The sequence below is a fragment of the Equus caballus genome, chromosome 2 (assembly GCF_041296265.1).
Source record: "Equus caballus isolate H_3958 breed thoroughbred chromosome 2, TB-T2T, whole genome shotgun sequence".
Lineage (NCBI taxonomy): Eukaryota > Metazoa > Chordata > Mammalia > Perissodactyla > Equidae > Equus > Equus caballus.
Window position 1 is genome coordinate 81,866,132 of NC_091685.1, and position 13,356 is coordinate 81,879,487.

At 36.8% G+C, this 13,356-nt stretch overlaps 1 long non-coding RNA gene and 1 pseudogene across 1 annotated transcript in view; one reads left to right on the forward strand and one right to left on the reverse strand.

Moving 5' to 3' along the window:
• The window catches only part of LOC138923286 (uncharacterized), a 116,859-nt gene that overhangs the window by 72,164 nt on the left and 31,339 nt on the right, over positions 1 to 13,356 (forward strand). The gene's annotated exons all lie outside the window — the stretch shown is intronic.
• Positions 6,200 to 7,428, reverse strand: LOC100069272 (small ribosomal subunit protein uS2-like; annotated as a pseudogene).

Sequence of the window (13,356 nt, forward strand, 5' to 3'; positions counted from 1 at the left end):
AATGCTTATGTTTTCTAATGTTCTTAATCGAGTTAGAAGCTTGTCTTGCAGGGACTAATAGAAGAGGGGAAAAGAAAAAAATTGATAGAATCTAAAGCAATAAAGTTAAAATTGTTTTGTAGGGGTAATAAAAAGGGGGAAAAGAAAACGTTTATGTTGTTAATAGAAACTAAAGCAATAAAGTTAATGGTGGTAGAAGTCACTGGGACTTTTTGGCTCTGTAGTAGCTGATGACCTCAGTATTTCCAGCCCCATTAAGATCTTATGTTTGATTTTAATTCAATTAATTGAATTTGATTTATATTTGATTAAATAGTTTATTTCCTTAAAAAAGAAATACATTCATAATGAGCACAAATGGAAGACAGTGAAAAGCGAGAGTCCACTGTCCCTGGACCCTCAGTTCCCCCACCTCGGGCAAATGGTGGGAGCTCTTTCTTTTGCAGTCTGGGAACTTTTACATTTTTATGCCTGAATCTAAATATTTTGGCTAAATCAGATTTCTTCCTGATTGTTTTCATAAAGGATGTAAATGAAATCGTTGGTCATGGTGACCCTGTGTATTGCGACATTTAAGCACACTTTATTTTCTGTTTCATAACAACAGGTGATGGAGACAATAAAAATTAAGTTGGACAAAATATTTTGTGTTGAATAAGGGTCGATTTCATGTGGGCTATATCTTGCCCTGAATGTAAGCATTCTAGAATGATGGCTGTTTTTTTCCTTTGAAGCAAATGCAGAGAAAGTATTTTCCACGATCCTTGTCCAGCTTGAAGCTGCATTTTTGGAGTTGTCTTTCTGCTGGTAGCACACATGTAAAGTGAAGACTGCTTGAGTCCTCCACACGTATTTTTTATAAAGTCCTTTGTGCCATAATGCTTTACTGAAAATCATGAAAACAGTTAAAACCTGAAAGATTTGTAAGTTCATTGAAATTTTTATGCTCAATTAAACCAAACAATTACTAAGTTCCTGGGCCCAGTCCTTGGACTTCTTCCTTGACTCCAAATATCATCCACACCCTGATGACTCTGAAATTTATGCCTTTATTCCCAAACTTTCCAGAATCTCTTACATTTAACTATCAATACAGCATCTCTAGTTAGATGTCTAATGGACATTGTAAAACTACCATGTCCAAAAATTTTCCTAATTTCCTCCCCAAATTCCTCTCCCAATTTTCTCCATTTCAATTTGTGTCAACTTATTCATCTGGATGCTTAAATCACAAACTTTACGATCAATCAACCTTGACTACTTTTTCTTTTTCTTTATATAGAAAAGTCAATCCAGAAACAAAACTGAGCCTTCAAAACACTTCTCCAATCTGACCCGTTTTTACCACTTGTCGTGTAGCATTCTGGTTGTGCTCTCCGCTGTCTGCCATTTGGATTGTTGCAATAGCTTAACTGGTTTCCATACTTCAACTCTTCATCTCACAGTAAGTTCTTCATACAGCAGTGCCAGTCATAGCCCCTGCTCAGAACCTCCCATTCATCTCAGATGGCTTACAAGGCCCTGTAAGATCTGCCCTCCCACAAGATTTATGTCCTCGTATCGCCCGCCATCTCTTTTCTCTTCCACACCTTCCTCCTTGCTGTTTCTTGAAGATGCTAAGCACGTTTCTGCTAAGAACCATTGCACTTGGTATTTCCTCTGCCTGGAAAGTTCTCCAGCAGATATCTACATAGATTTCTGCCTCACTTCTTTGAAATCTTTGCTCAAATGTCACTTTGTCACAGAGTCCTCCGTGAATACTCTATATAAAATGTCAACTTCTTGACACTGTCCTTCTCAGTCTCGCACATGTGGTATGATTTTCAACAGAGCACTACTACCTGATGTGATTTTAAATCTCTTTGTTGTCTGTCTCCCCCTTCTAGGATGTAAGATAACTGAGACCAAAGCAGAGTCTTTGGTTTGGTCACTCACCTTTCTGTACGGTATGTGTTGGAGCCTAAATCACTCACTCTGTGGTGGTCTTGGGTTCAGCTAACCAATTTTACTAGTGGGACTCAGTAAACCATCATGGCACCAGACTTGCTCAGCTTTGCAAGACACATATAGGATATGATGAGAGGACAGGATCAAGTGTGTCATCAGCAGGAGTTCCTACAGCAGTCCAGGAAGCTCTTCTCTAGCCCTGCAAGTGATATCTTGGGTTTAGGGAAAGAGACCACATTGGTGGGTACAGGTACGACCCTTGATTAGAAAATCCATGTCCTATAATATTTGTTGTATTTGTCCCGGGAGAGTATCTGCTAGTAACCCACAAGAAAAAGTACACCCATTACAAGAGCAATGTCCTCAAGGAAACCTCAAAGCTATGACGTCCTGTCAGATATTCATGGTTCACTCCTGTCCTCCCAGTGCTAGGATTGTTTCCAACCAGGCATCATTTGTGCCGTAAATAATGTTGATTGGCAACATAGCTGGCATTCGACATTTCCAGGGAAACCGTGTCAGATGGTTAACCAAAGTCATTTTCCCATGGAAAAGGAGGAAGGTTTTTTTTAAAAAAAAGCAATTTTGTTGTACTGTAATGTATAATAGACACACAACACACATTTGCTGTATGAATAAATGAATGAATGAACATGATATCACAGAGAAAAAATTCAAGACATGGATAAGAAAATTAAAGTCAAACTACAGTCTGGGAAAAAATATTTGCAAAACATATATCTGATAAAGGACTTATGTCCAGAATATATAAATAACCTTACAACTCAATAAAAAGAAGCCAAAAAACCCAATTTAAAAAATGGGGAAGAGGGGCTGGCCCCGTGGCCAAGTGGTTAGGTTCGCACACTCCACTTTGGCGGCCCAGGGTTTCACTGGTTCGAATCCTGGTCCCAGACATGGCACCGCTCATCAGGCCATGCTGGGGTGGCGTCCCACATGCCAAAACTAGGAGGACCCACAACTAAAAATATACAACTATGTACTGGGGGGTTTTGGGGAGAAAAAAGAAAAATAAAATCTTTAAAAAAAATTGGAAAGAGATTTGAACACAGTTTATCAAAGCCGAGATACAAATGGCAAAAATAATATGAAAAGATGCTCAATATTACTAGCTATGCAAATTTAAACCACAATAAGATAATTCCACACAATCACTAAAATGACAAAAATTAAAAAACCTGGCAATTCTAAGTTTTAGCAAGTATGTGAAGAAACTGGAACTCTCATACATTGCTGATAGGAATGCAAAATGATACAGCCACTTTGCAACATACTTTGGCAGTTTCTTATAGAGTTAAAAATACATTTACCATATGGCCCAACAAGCTCACTCCTAGGTATTTACTTAAGTGATCGGAAAATATTTGGCCACACAAACACTTACATGCAATTGTGCATAGCAGCTTTATTCATAATATTCATCATAGCTCCGAAGTAGAAACTACCCAAATGTCTATCCACTGGTGAATGGATAAACAAATGTGATAAGTCCATGTAATAGAATACTACTCAGCGATAAAAAGCATCTAACTATGGATACATTTAACTACCTTCATGAATCTCAAAATATTATGCTAAGTGAAGGAAGCTAGATACAGAAGACTACATACTCTATGGTTTCATTTACATGACATTTTGGAAAAGGCATCATTGTAGTGATAGAAAACAGATGAGTAGTTCCTAGGGTTTTGGGGTGGTGGGAAGCGATTGACCATAAAGGGGTTCAGGGAGATTCTTTGTGGTGATGGTTTGTGGTGATGGAAATTTATTGTATGTACATATGCCACCATAAAGCAGACTTTAAGAAGGCATGGGGAATAAGATAATAAAAGAGCATGTTTCCTTAGTAGGTTATAATTTGTTTAGCAAATAATGATATTACAAAGTAAACTGTAGTGAACTTTACATAGATTCTTTAACCCCCGGTCATAGGAATTTTGCTATAATGAACAAATTTGTCCAACAATTGCCTTTTCTGTTTGCTGTCCAACTAATTTTTACTCTTTAAACATAAAGACTATTGTATAGTGTAAAGGAAGAAAATGAGAGAAGCTGGATTCTTTGCATTTCTGTTTTCTGATGATCAAATGAGAGCCATCTTCAAAGAGGAAACGCTTATTTTTTCCTATGTGTTATGAACTGAGGAATACACTCTCACACAATTCCTTTAATTTTAAACTATTTGTGAGTACAGTTGATGTCATTTGTGAGTCCTAAAGGTATATAAGTAATTTTGATTTAATGATATACACTGTAGAAAGGGAGGCATTCAAATAGGTATTCAACAGCCACAATGAAATTAAGATTTTCTCCATCTGTAAATTTAATTTTAATTTAATTTAATTTATTCTGCCTCACATCTGGTTCAGAAAGGGGATGCAATGAAAAGTTTTATTCTTTCCATCTTGAGCATATGGGTTTCTTACTTAAAATCAAATATTTACCATATAATAATATAGTAAAGAAAGGAAATGAGAGAAGGAGGAAGATTTGTCAGGCACAGGCAGTTGCACTGATAACTACTCTGTACTATACTAAATATGTTAGTTTGCCTCAGAGAAAACAGAAGTAAAATCTAATGCATACTAAAAATACACTTAAACTTTTCCATCTAAATAATCATACATTATTTCTTAATTACTAAATCTAGAAGTGCACTTTTAATAAATGATCTCTATAAAATTTTTAAACATGTATTGAAGGATACCATAATAGAAAAAAGTACACCAATCATAAGTGTACAGATGGGTGAATTTCCAGAAACTAACCAAATTTGTAACCAGCACCAAGATCAAGAAACACAACACTACTGGTACCCAGACCTCCCTCCGAACCTCCCCCAGTCACTACACCCCTCCAGAGGGAAATTACTTTCCTTACTTCTCATAGCATAAATGGAATCACCTAATATGCACTCTTTTGTGTATGGCTTTTTTTACTCAATATTATGTCTTTATGATTCATTCTGATGTGTAGTTGTAGTTTGCGCCTTCTCATTGTGTTTATATTCCACTGTAGAAAAATAGCACATTCTGCTGTTGGTGGTCATTTGGGTAGTTTTTAGTTTCATGAAATTATGAACAGTACTGCTAAAAACATTCTTGTTCATATCTTTTGGTGAATAGATGCCTAGATTTCTGTTGGGTATGTGTGGTAAGATTAGATTCACACTCTAAAGTTTTTATTAAACGGGTATATGTTCAATTTCAGTAAATATTGCCAAAGAGTTCTGAAAGTGATTGTCAATTTACATTCCTGCCAGCAGTGTAGAGGAACTCTGATTGCTCCATAGCCTTGCTAATAATTATTTTCTGTCTCAAAAATTTTAGACATTCTAGTGGATGGACTTTACTGAACTGTGGTTTTAATGTGTATTTTTTTGATGTCTAAAAAAGTTGAGTCCATACGTTATATGCTTATTAGCCATTTAGATATCCTTTTTCATGAAATACGTGTTCAAAGTTTTTGTTCATTTTATCTTGATGTTCCTTTCCTTATCTTCTTTCTGTCACATACTGATTTTAGGACTTCTGAATATGAGTTCTTTGTTGTATGTATGTATTATAATCTTATCCTACTTTCCAGAAGATTTTATGTATCAAATAATTGTCAGAAAACTTTATTTCTCATGTGTTGGAATACCATTCTATGGTTAAACAGCCCATTACATAACAGTTATTAGTTCAACTCTGATATTATAGTGTAAAAGCTGCCATTAAGTGTGGCTAGATTTGACCTACAGCTGGCCAGATTTAGCCCACAGACCAAGGCAAGATAGGGGAAAAAGACAAATAAGATGATAGATATAATCTCAAATATTTCAGTATTACATTAGCTGTAAATGGACCAAGCATTCCAATTAAAATTCTTTTTCTATTCAAGGGAAAACACACTAAAACTAAGATTGTAAGATTATGTTAAAAAGAAATTAACATGTAATACACCTTAAATATAAGACCCAGAAAAGTTGAAACCAAAAGGATAGAAAACCACTTCATGCAAACGCCAACAAAAAAGTTGCAGAACTATACTAAAAACAGACAATGTAGACTTTAAGACAAAAATTTTTACTAAAAATAGTGGGGCATTTCAAATTATCCAACAGGAATGTATAACACTTCTAAATTTGGATACACAGTCTCTAAACATGTAAAATAAAACTGACAGAATCAAGAAAAATAATAGGCAAAACCAAGACCATAGAAGAATTTGACATACCTGTCTCAGTAACTGGTACAACAGAGAAAATACTCAATAGAACACGTGAAAATTTAGAACAATATGGTTAACTTTACTGTTTTTGTGCATGTGTAAAACGTATTGCTAGCACATAGCACTCAACACTTGTGTTATTCATATTTTATTCAAGTTCACATGGAAAGCAACAAAATCATATATATAACTGGAGTGTAAAGGAAATCACAGCAACTTTTCTAAGTGTTAAATCAAAGTATGTTCTCTGATCACAGTGGAATTAGGGTAGAAACGAATAACAAATATATAATCAGAAAATCCCTAAACAATTAGAAAATAAGCAATACATTTTTTATTTAAAAATGTGTTTGTTCTGTCTAAAAATTTGTGGAAGAATGGCATAAGGCCACTCACTGGTTGTTCCTACCCATTAGCTGCAGACCAGTTGTCAGTGGCAAGCTGAACGCTCATTTTTAGGAGGGAACTGCTGCATGGATGCACAGGGCATCTACACTCCTTCAGACCAGTCTGTGACCCTGGATTGAGTAGCAGTAAATTCAGAAGCTGGAGCGATCCCTTCACCCTGACATTCCTCCTTTGCCCCAGCCTTTTCTGAAGTGGACTGCTCTTCCTTTTCAATCTCTTTAGGATCTCTGTAGTGGTAGAGATCAGGCATGACCTCTCACAGGTGCTCATGGGAGATAGTGCCACACATAAACAGAACTTTACAGGCCAGCACCCACCACATCAGACCCAGTGAGTAAGCTCCCTTGTTGTTGCATGGGATGGCAATGTCCACATAGTGCAGAGGAGAGCCTTTGCTACGCAGAGCAATGGTAGGCAGGTTAACATAAGATGCCTCTGTGAAACGCTGGTGGTCAGCCCTGGGATCAGAGCTACCAGAAGTCACAGCTCGTGGAAGGCTGCCTGAACCTGGTTAATGAAGGTTCCAGGAGTCAAGGGACCAGCAGTAAGAGTGGCTCCAGTGACAGAAGCAAACTGTAGCGCAACTCATTGACCAGTATTCCTGGAGGATATGACGCCGACATCAGCCAGGTTTTCAATGGCAACAATGGCATGAACTTCTAGCAGAAGCTTCTCCCAAGTTCTTTTCAGATGTATGATGTAGATGCCATCATTTTTCCTTTTGGGAATGTACTGTTCCGTTTGGAAGCTTTGGTTTGTGCCACTGAAGTGGCTTTCTGCAGAAAGAAATTTGAAGATATCCTCCTGCTTTACTTGTAGGACATCAAAGGCTCTGAACATTTTGAAATTTTTCCTTTAAGTGATGACAGTAACCCAGAACAATATCATATAGACCCGTCTCTGGATAGAGCAGAAAAAGGAGCAATACATTTCTAAAAATCCTGTGTGTCAAAGACGGAGTCACAATAAAAATTATGAAATATTTAAAAATAAAGGATAGTAAAAACACGACATTAGAACTTGTGGGACTCAGCTGAAGCAGTGGTCAGAAGGAAATATATAGTCTTAAATGCGTATGTTAGAAGAAAAGAAAGTATGAAATCTTATTATATAGGCATCCATCTCAAGAGTTAGAATAAAAACAGCAAATTAAACTCAAAGAATACAGAAGGAAGGAAAAATATTAAGAAAAGAACAGAAATTAATGATATAAAAAACTTACATAAGCCAGAGAAAATCAGCACTAAAAATATTGATAAATACCTAGAAAACTGATTAAAAAACCAAACAAACAACCAGAGAAGATAAATATCATCAACATGAAGGTGCCACAGACATTAAAAAGGGCTATTATGTACAACTTTATGCCAATACATTTGAAAACGTAGATGAAATATATACAGGAGAAAATAGGAAATTGAAATAGTCTATTTTCTGTTAAAGAAATTTATACTGTAAGAAAACAGGAACAACAAAATCCTCCTCTCAAAGAAACCTTCAGGTTTAGAAGAACTCACTCATAAAATCTTCTGAACACTTAAGTAAGACTCATTGACATCTTAAGCAAAATATTTCCAAGAATAGAGAAAAAATGAAAACATCAAATTCATTTTATGAGGTCAGAGTAACACTGATACCAAACCCTGTCCAGGACATTTCAAAAAAGAAAACACAAAGTCCAATTTGTTTCACATGCATAGATGCAGAAATTCTCAGAAAATAACCCAACAAATTTAGGTTTATTCTGGGAAGGAGTGCAATGTTGCCTTAACATATCAAATAACGTAATTTACCACATTAATTATCGAAAAGAGGGGAAAATACACTAATCTTGATAGATACACAAAAGGCAATTGATAAAATCCAATCCCTATTTTTGACTTATGAATAAATCCCTTAGGAAACTACGGTTCAAAGGGGACTTCCTTAATTTACAAAAACCTACAAGAAACAACACAATTAATGGTAAAATGATAAAAGCTTTCCCTCTACAATTGAGAAGGAAGGACAATGCCTAATATTACCATTTCTATCCAACACTTTACTGGAGATGCTAGCCAATGCCACCCTGTCAGCCTTAAGAGACTGGAGTATTTCAGGATCTAGCCATAGCTCTGATCTCTGATTTTACTCGGCCTGCATCTACGAGGAACAGCGCTCCTCTCCACTGCAGGGCTTCTGCTTACACTGACACTGGGCTGTCTACGTTTTTTCTTGCAAGATATTCTCTAGTTGAGTCTCTACTTCATGTCAGTTCACCGGTACTACCACTAACTCACTCCCTCCATGTATTTCACAATAACACTCCATGAAGAAGATTTGTACCATTGCATTGAAAAACCTTGGCATTATCTTGAAAGGCAGAACATTTGCACCTCACACAACCCAGCAATTTCACTCCTAGGTATGCCATAGGGAAAATTTCGTACCTATGTACCAGGAGTAATAGGAAGAAGAAAGCTCATGGCAGCACAGACCCTGGTATTTTTTTTTTCTATTGTGAAAATTGATAGTTTTTAACACTAGAATTGATTAATAAATTGTGGAAGATTAACACAATAAAGCAAACAATCATGAAAATAAAGAAAATAACACAGAGCCACCTAGATGAATGGTGGATGCTTAGTGTTGAGTGAATATATATATTCACGACAAAAAGTTTTAAAAATTAAGGGTATAATAAGCACAAAATTTAGGACAGTGATTAGTGCTGATATGACAGGAAGCAGGGAAATAGGATGACGTGAAATACATGAGTAGAGGCAAGTAACATTTTATGTTTTGGTTGGGCGATGGCTTCATGGACTTTCATTATGTTACTGTTTTATAATGTGTGTACATTATGTATACGTGTTCTTTATATATACCAAGTGACCAGGTCTTTTATTACAAATGATAATAAACAGGGAATTGCAGTGGATGGCAATGATTCCCTCGCTTTAGAGCACAAAGGCAACTACTTTACAAGGCTAATCAGGTGTGTTGTCTTATTTTACTTAAAAGATGGGGAGCATCTAAAATGCTTCAAACCTATTGGCTGCTTCTTACTTTTGCTGATGGTACAAAGGCACATACAAAAAGATAGAAAAAATTGGGGCCAGGCCTGGTGGCGCAGTGGTTAAGTTTGCACGCTCTGCTTCAGTGGCCCGGGTTAGCAGGTTCGGATCCTGGGGGTGGACCTGGCACCACTCATGAAACAATGTTGTGGTGGCATCCCACATAAAATAGAGGAAGATTGGCACAGGTGTTAGCTAAGTGACAATCTTCCTTAAGCAAAAAGAGAAGGATTGGCAACAGATGTTAGCTCAGGGCCAGTCTTCCTCACAAAAAAAAACAAAAAAGGCAGAAAAAATTAGAAGACTTTATTGAGCTCTTGGCAGACCTCTCTCATCAGATTACCTCAGAGGCTACTGGTCACCCTCTGGATGGGCTCCCTCTGGGTCAGACATCCAACCCTGCTCCAGTCAGCTGGGATTCAGTCACATGTACTGAGCTGAAGAAGCCTGTGGATGTGGCAGGCGTTCTGCAGCTTCTCTACAAAGGAGAATATGTTTGGCTAGCAGCTTGTTTGGCCTCTCCAGTACTCGGTATGAGCTCAGCTAGCAAACAGTAAGGTACAAAGTTCTAAACAGACTGCCCTTTTCACCAGAGGGCAATTTGAATCTCAATATAATGTTTCTCGCATTTCAGAACTCTCACACACTTTCAAAACATTTCTTGTAAATATAAAAGTTTTCTGGCCTTAAAATTTTATAGTATCTGAAAGCTAGAGTTCACTGATGTAATATTTTTTTTCCTCAGACCATTCTGCATAATTTAATCCACAGCAGTGCTGGCACCTTGCCTTTGTCAAAATTCTACAACTTTGTCTGTAGGATTAAATGGCTCATATTGACTAAATAAGTTTGAGTCTAAACATTCATTTATTTAAAGTTTAATAGTTAGGGTCTGGCTCCCTGGCGTAGTGGTTAAGTTTGGTGTGCTTTGCTTCCGCAGCCTAGGTTGGTGGGTTAGGATCCCTAGCACAGACCTACCCCACTCATCAGCCATACTGTGGCAGTGACCCACATATACAGTGGAGGATGACTGGCATGGGTGTTAGCTCAGAGCTAATCTTCCTCAAGAAAAACAAATAAATAAAAAAAGGGGAAGCTTGGCTTAGGGCTAATCTTCCTCAGCAAAAATATATATAAATAAAATAAAATTTGACAGTTAGAATTTACTTTTTGTAGGCAAAGCAATGCAGGAGAATCATTTGGTAGTACTTTTGCTTAGCAAATTATCTGTTGTATTACTGATTTTGCATTGACTAGAGAAAACATCTTCAAAACAAATAAAGGAAAGAAAATAATTCATTTTTATTATATTTATATTCCAATGTTCTTTATTATATGCACTGAATATTCTAGGGTTTGCAGGTTAGTAAAAGCACTGCAGATATTCAAGGAAAACGTGAGTGACTCAAATAAATAAATACTTGCTTGTTTCTCAAAGCTTATATATTGCAACTATTGTAGTGTAATTAAGAAGAAAGAAAAAGTCACATAAGTATTAAAAATGTCAAAATAGAGCTAAAATTTTAGGATTTTAAAATCTCAAGCTTCTCGTTAACTGGCAATTGGAATCAGCTATACTTATCATTTGGCAAAATATTTTAACCTTGACTGGCTTTGCCCAATGGTAAATAATTCATGATATTGCAGATGACTTAAAATATGCATGTGGATCATTGCTAAAAGATGTAGTCACTTTGAAACTTCACTGAAGATGTGCCTTTCAGCTTTTACCTGTAGAAGGGTTATAGTCTACCTTGAGAAGAAACACATAGCATATAAATATGATGCTGAGCTATGACCAGCTCTGCAAAACAGTGAACTGTTCCAGCTCAAGCATGCAGTATAGCTTCAGGTTAGAGTTCTACCACCAATGAAGCAAATCATTAGCTATGTAATGCAAACTCTGAAGTTGCACCCTGACTGAGGATGGGGGTAATTGAGACACTATGGATCTTCACTACAGATCTCATCAAGGATGCCTTAGGCTGTCCTGATGTGCTTGTATGCTAAATGGGGAAACTGAATAGCCATATATAACTACTGTGTTCAGGACCAAGGCAGTGTTATGGCCTCAAGAGACATTAGCACAGAAGAAAGAAAATTGGCAGCAAAGTTTCATCTGTCACACTCTGTATTGATCCTATGATTTTTTTGTGTGAAAGTTCAGGTCTTTTGATTTCTGTTTTTTTGTGCCAAGTTTTGTGATTTTGTAAAATTAGCCAGGACATACAGATCTTTTACTTTTAGATTGAATCAGCATTGACAATAGTATCTGCATCATCAAAGTTTATACATATTTAGGTGAAAGGATTGACTTGACTTTCATGGTTCAACTTCTAAGGTAAATCATTCTAGGTTGGAATCTGTTAGTGACACTATGACCAATCCACCCACATTCATCTGCATTGCCTCTTACGACAACAGACAGAAGTTGGGTTAGCCCCAGGGATCCCGTTATATCTCCCATCAACAAAGTCCGGAGATGAGCCTGAGTCGTTGCTATGTATTGTGCAATCTACACACAGATGCACATGAGTGGACTCACTCTCGTCAGAACCAGACTGAAGCAATGTGTCAGGGATTATTTACCAGTTTTTAAAAATCCCACTAAAGCAGAATGAATAACAGATTAAAGGCATTGCAAAGTCTGGTGGCTCTTGATAAAATGGACCAAGTTGTTTAGGGTCTTTTAAACTAAAATGTTTATATATTGTAAAAAGAGTTAAAAAGTGATGGCACAAGGGATGGGAAAAGCCATAAAATCTATAAAAGTTAGTAAAGTCACCTTGAATGAAATCTCTGGCAGAGCAAACCCGTAGAACTCTAATGAGCTATGATTAAATAGCAAAGCCAAGAGTAGTGGGCATCTTGGGGCATATTTAACAGTAAGAAAAAAAGCAATAAGAATTTTATTCCTTTGACTTACATTTAAATAGTAATGAAAGACCCAATGTGGAAGTCATACTTGCTCTTCCTTTTAAGTACTTACCAAATAACACCACAAAAAACCATCTTCCTGTTTGGAGGATGGTGCTGTTTGATAAGGATTAAAAAGGAGAGAGCAGGTATGACTTCCTCACCATTCATTCTACTGCTCTTGCCTACTTCTCCAGTTGCCAGTGCGGGAAAGAAAGCTTGTGTAGTTTGAGAAGAGAGAACAAAACAAAAGCCAACTGGCTCATGTGGAATTGAATCCATGAATTAGACTCAAAACAAATCAGTGACTGCTGCCTTGGTAAAAGCATGATTGAATTCCTACTGAATTGCTTCACGATGCAGTTGAGTTAAGTGGAGGTGGAACAAAGTTAGTATAGACACTGCGCCTCCAACTGCACCACATTCTATGTGATTATTTGACTGGTAATTTTAAGGAGTGAAAGAGGACAAAACTAACATTTGCTGAGAAGCAGGTGTCTTGCACATTTTTTTTTCTCTATTCTATGATGTAGCCAATAATATTCCCATCTTTATTAGTGGGGAAATTGAAGTATAGAGAGCTAAAATAATTTGCTGAAGGTTATGCTTCTGGTCAATGACAAAGCTGGGATTTCAACGTGGATCTGTCTGTCTCCAAATATTTACATGTTGTTCTAGACTAAGAAAGCCCACCAGAATCATCTTTGGAGATTTAAGAAATACACATGGCTGATAATATCTTTTATGGATTTGGGAGGGGAGGGAGGGAGAAATTAATAGAATTTAAATATAGACT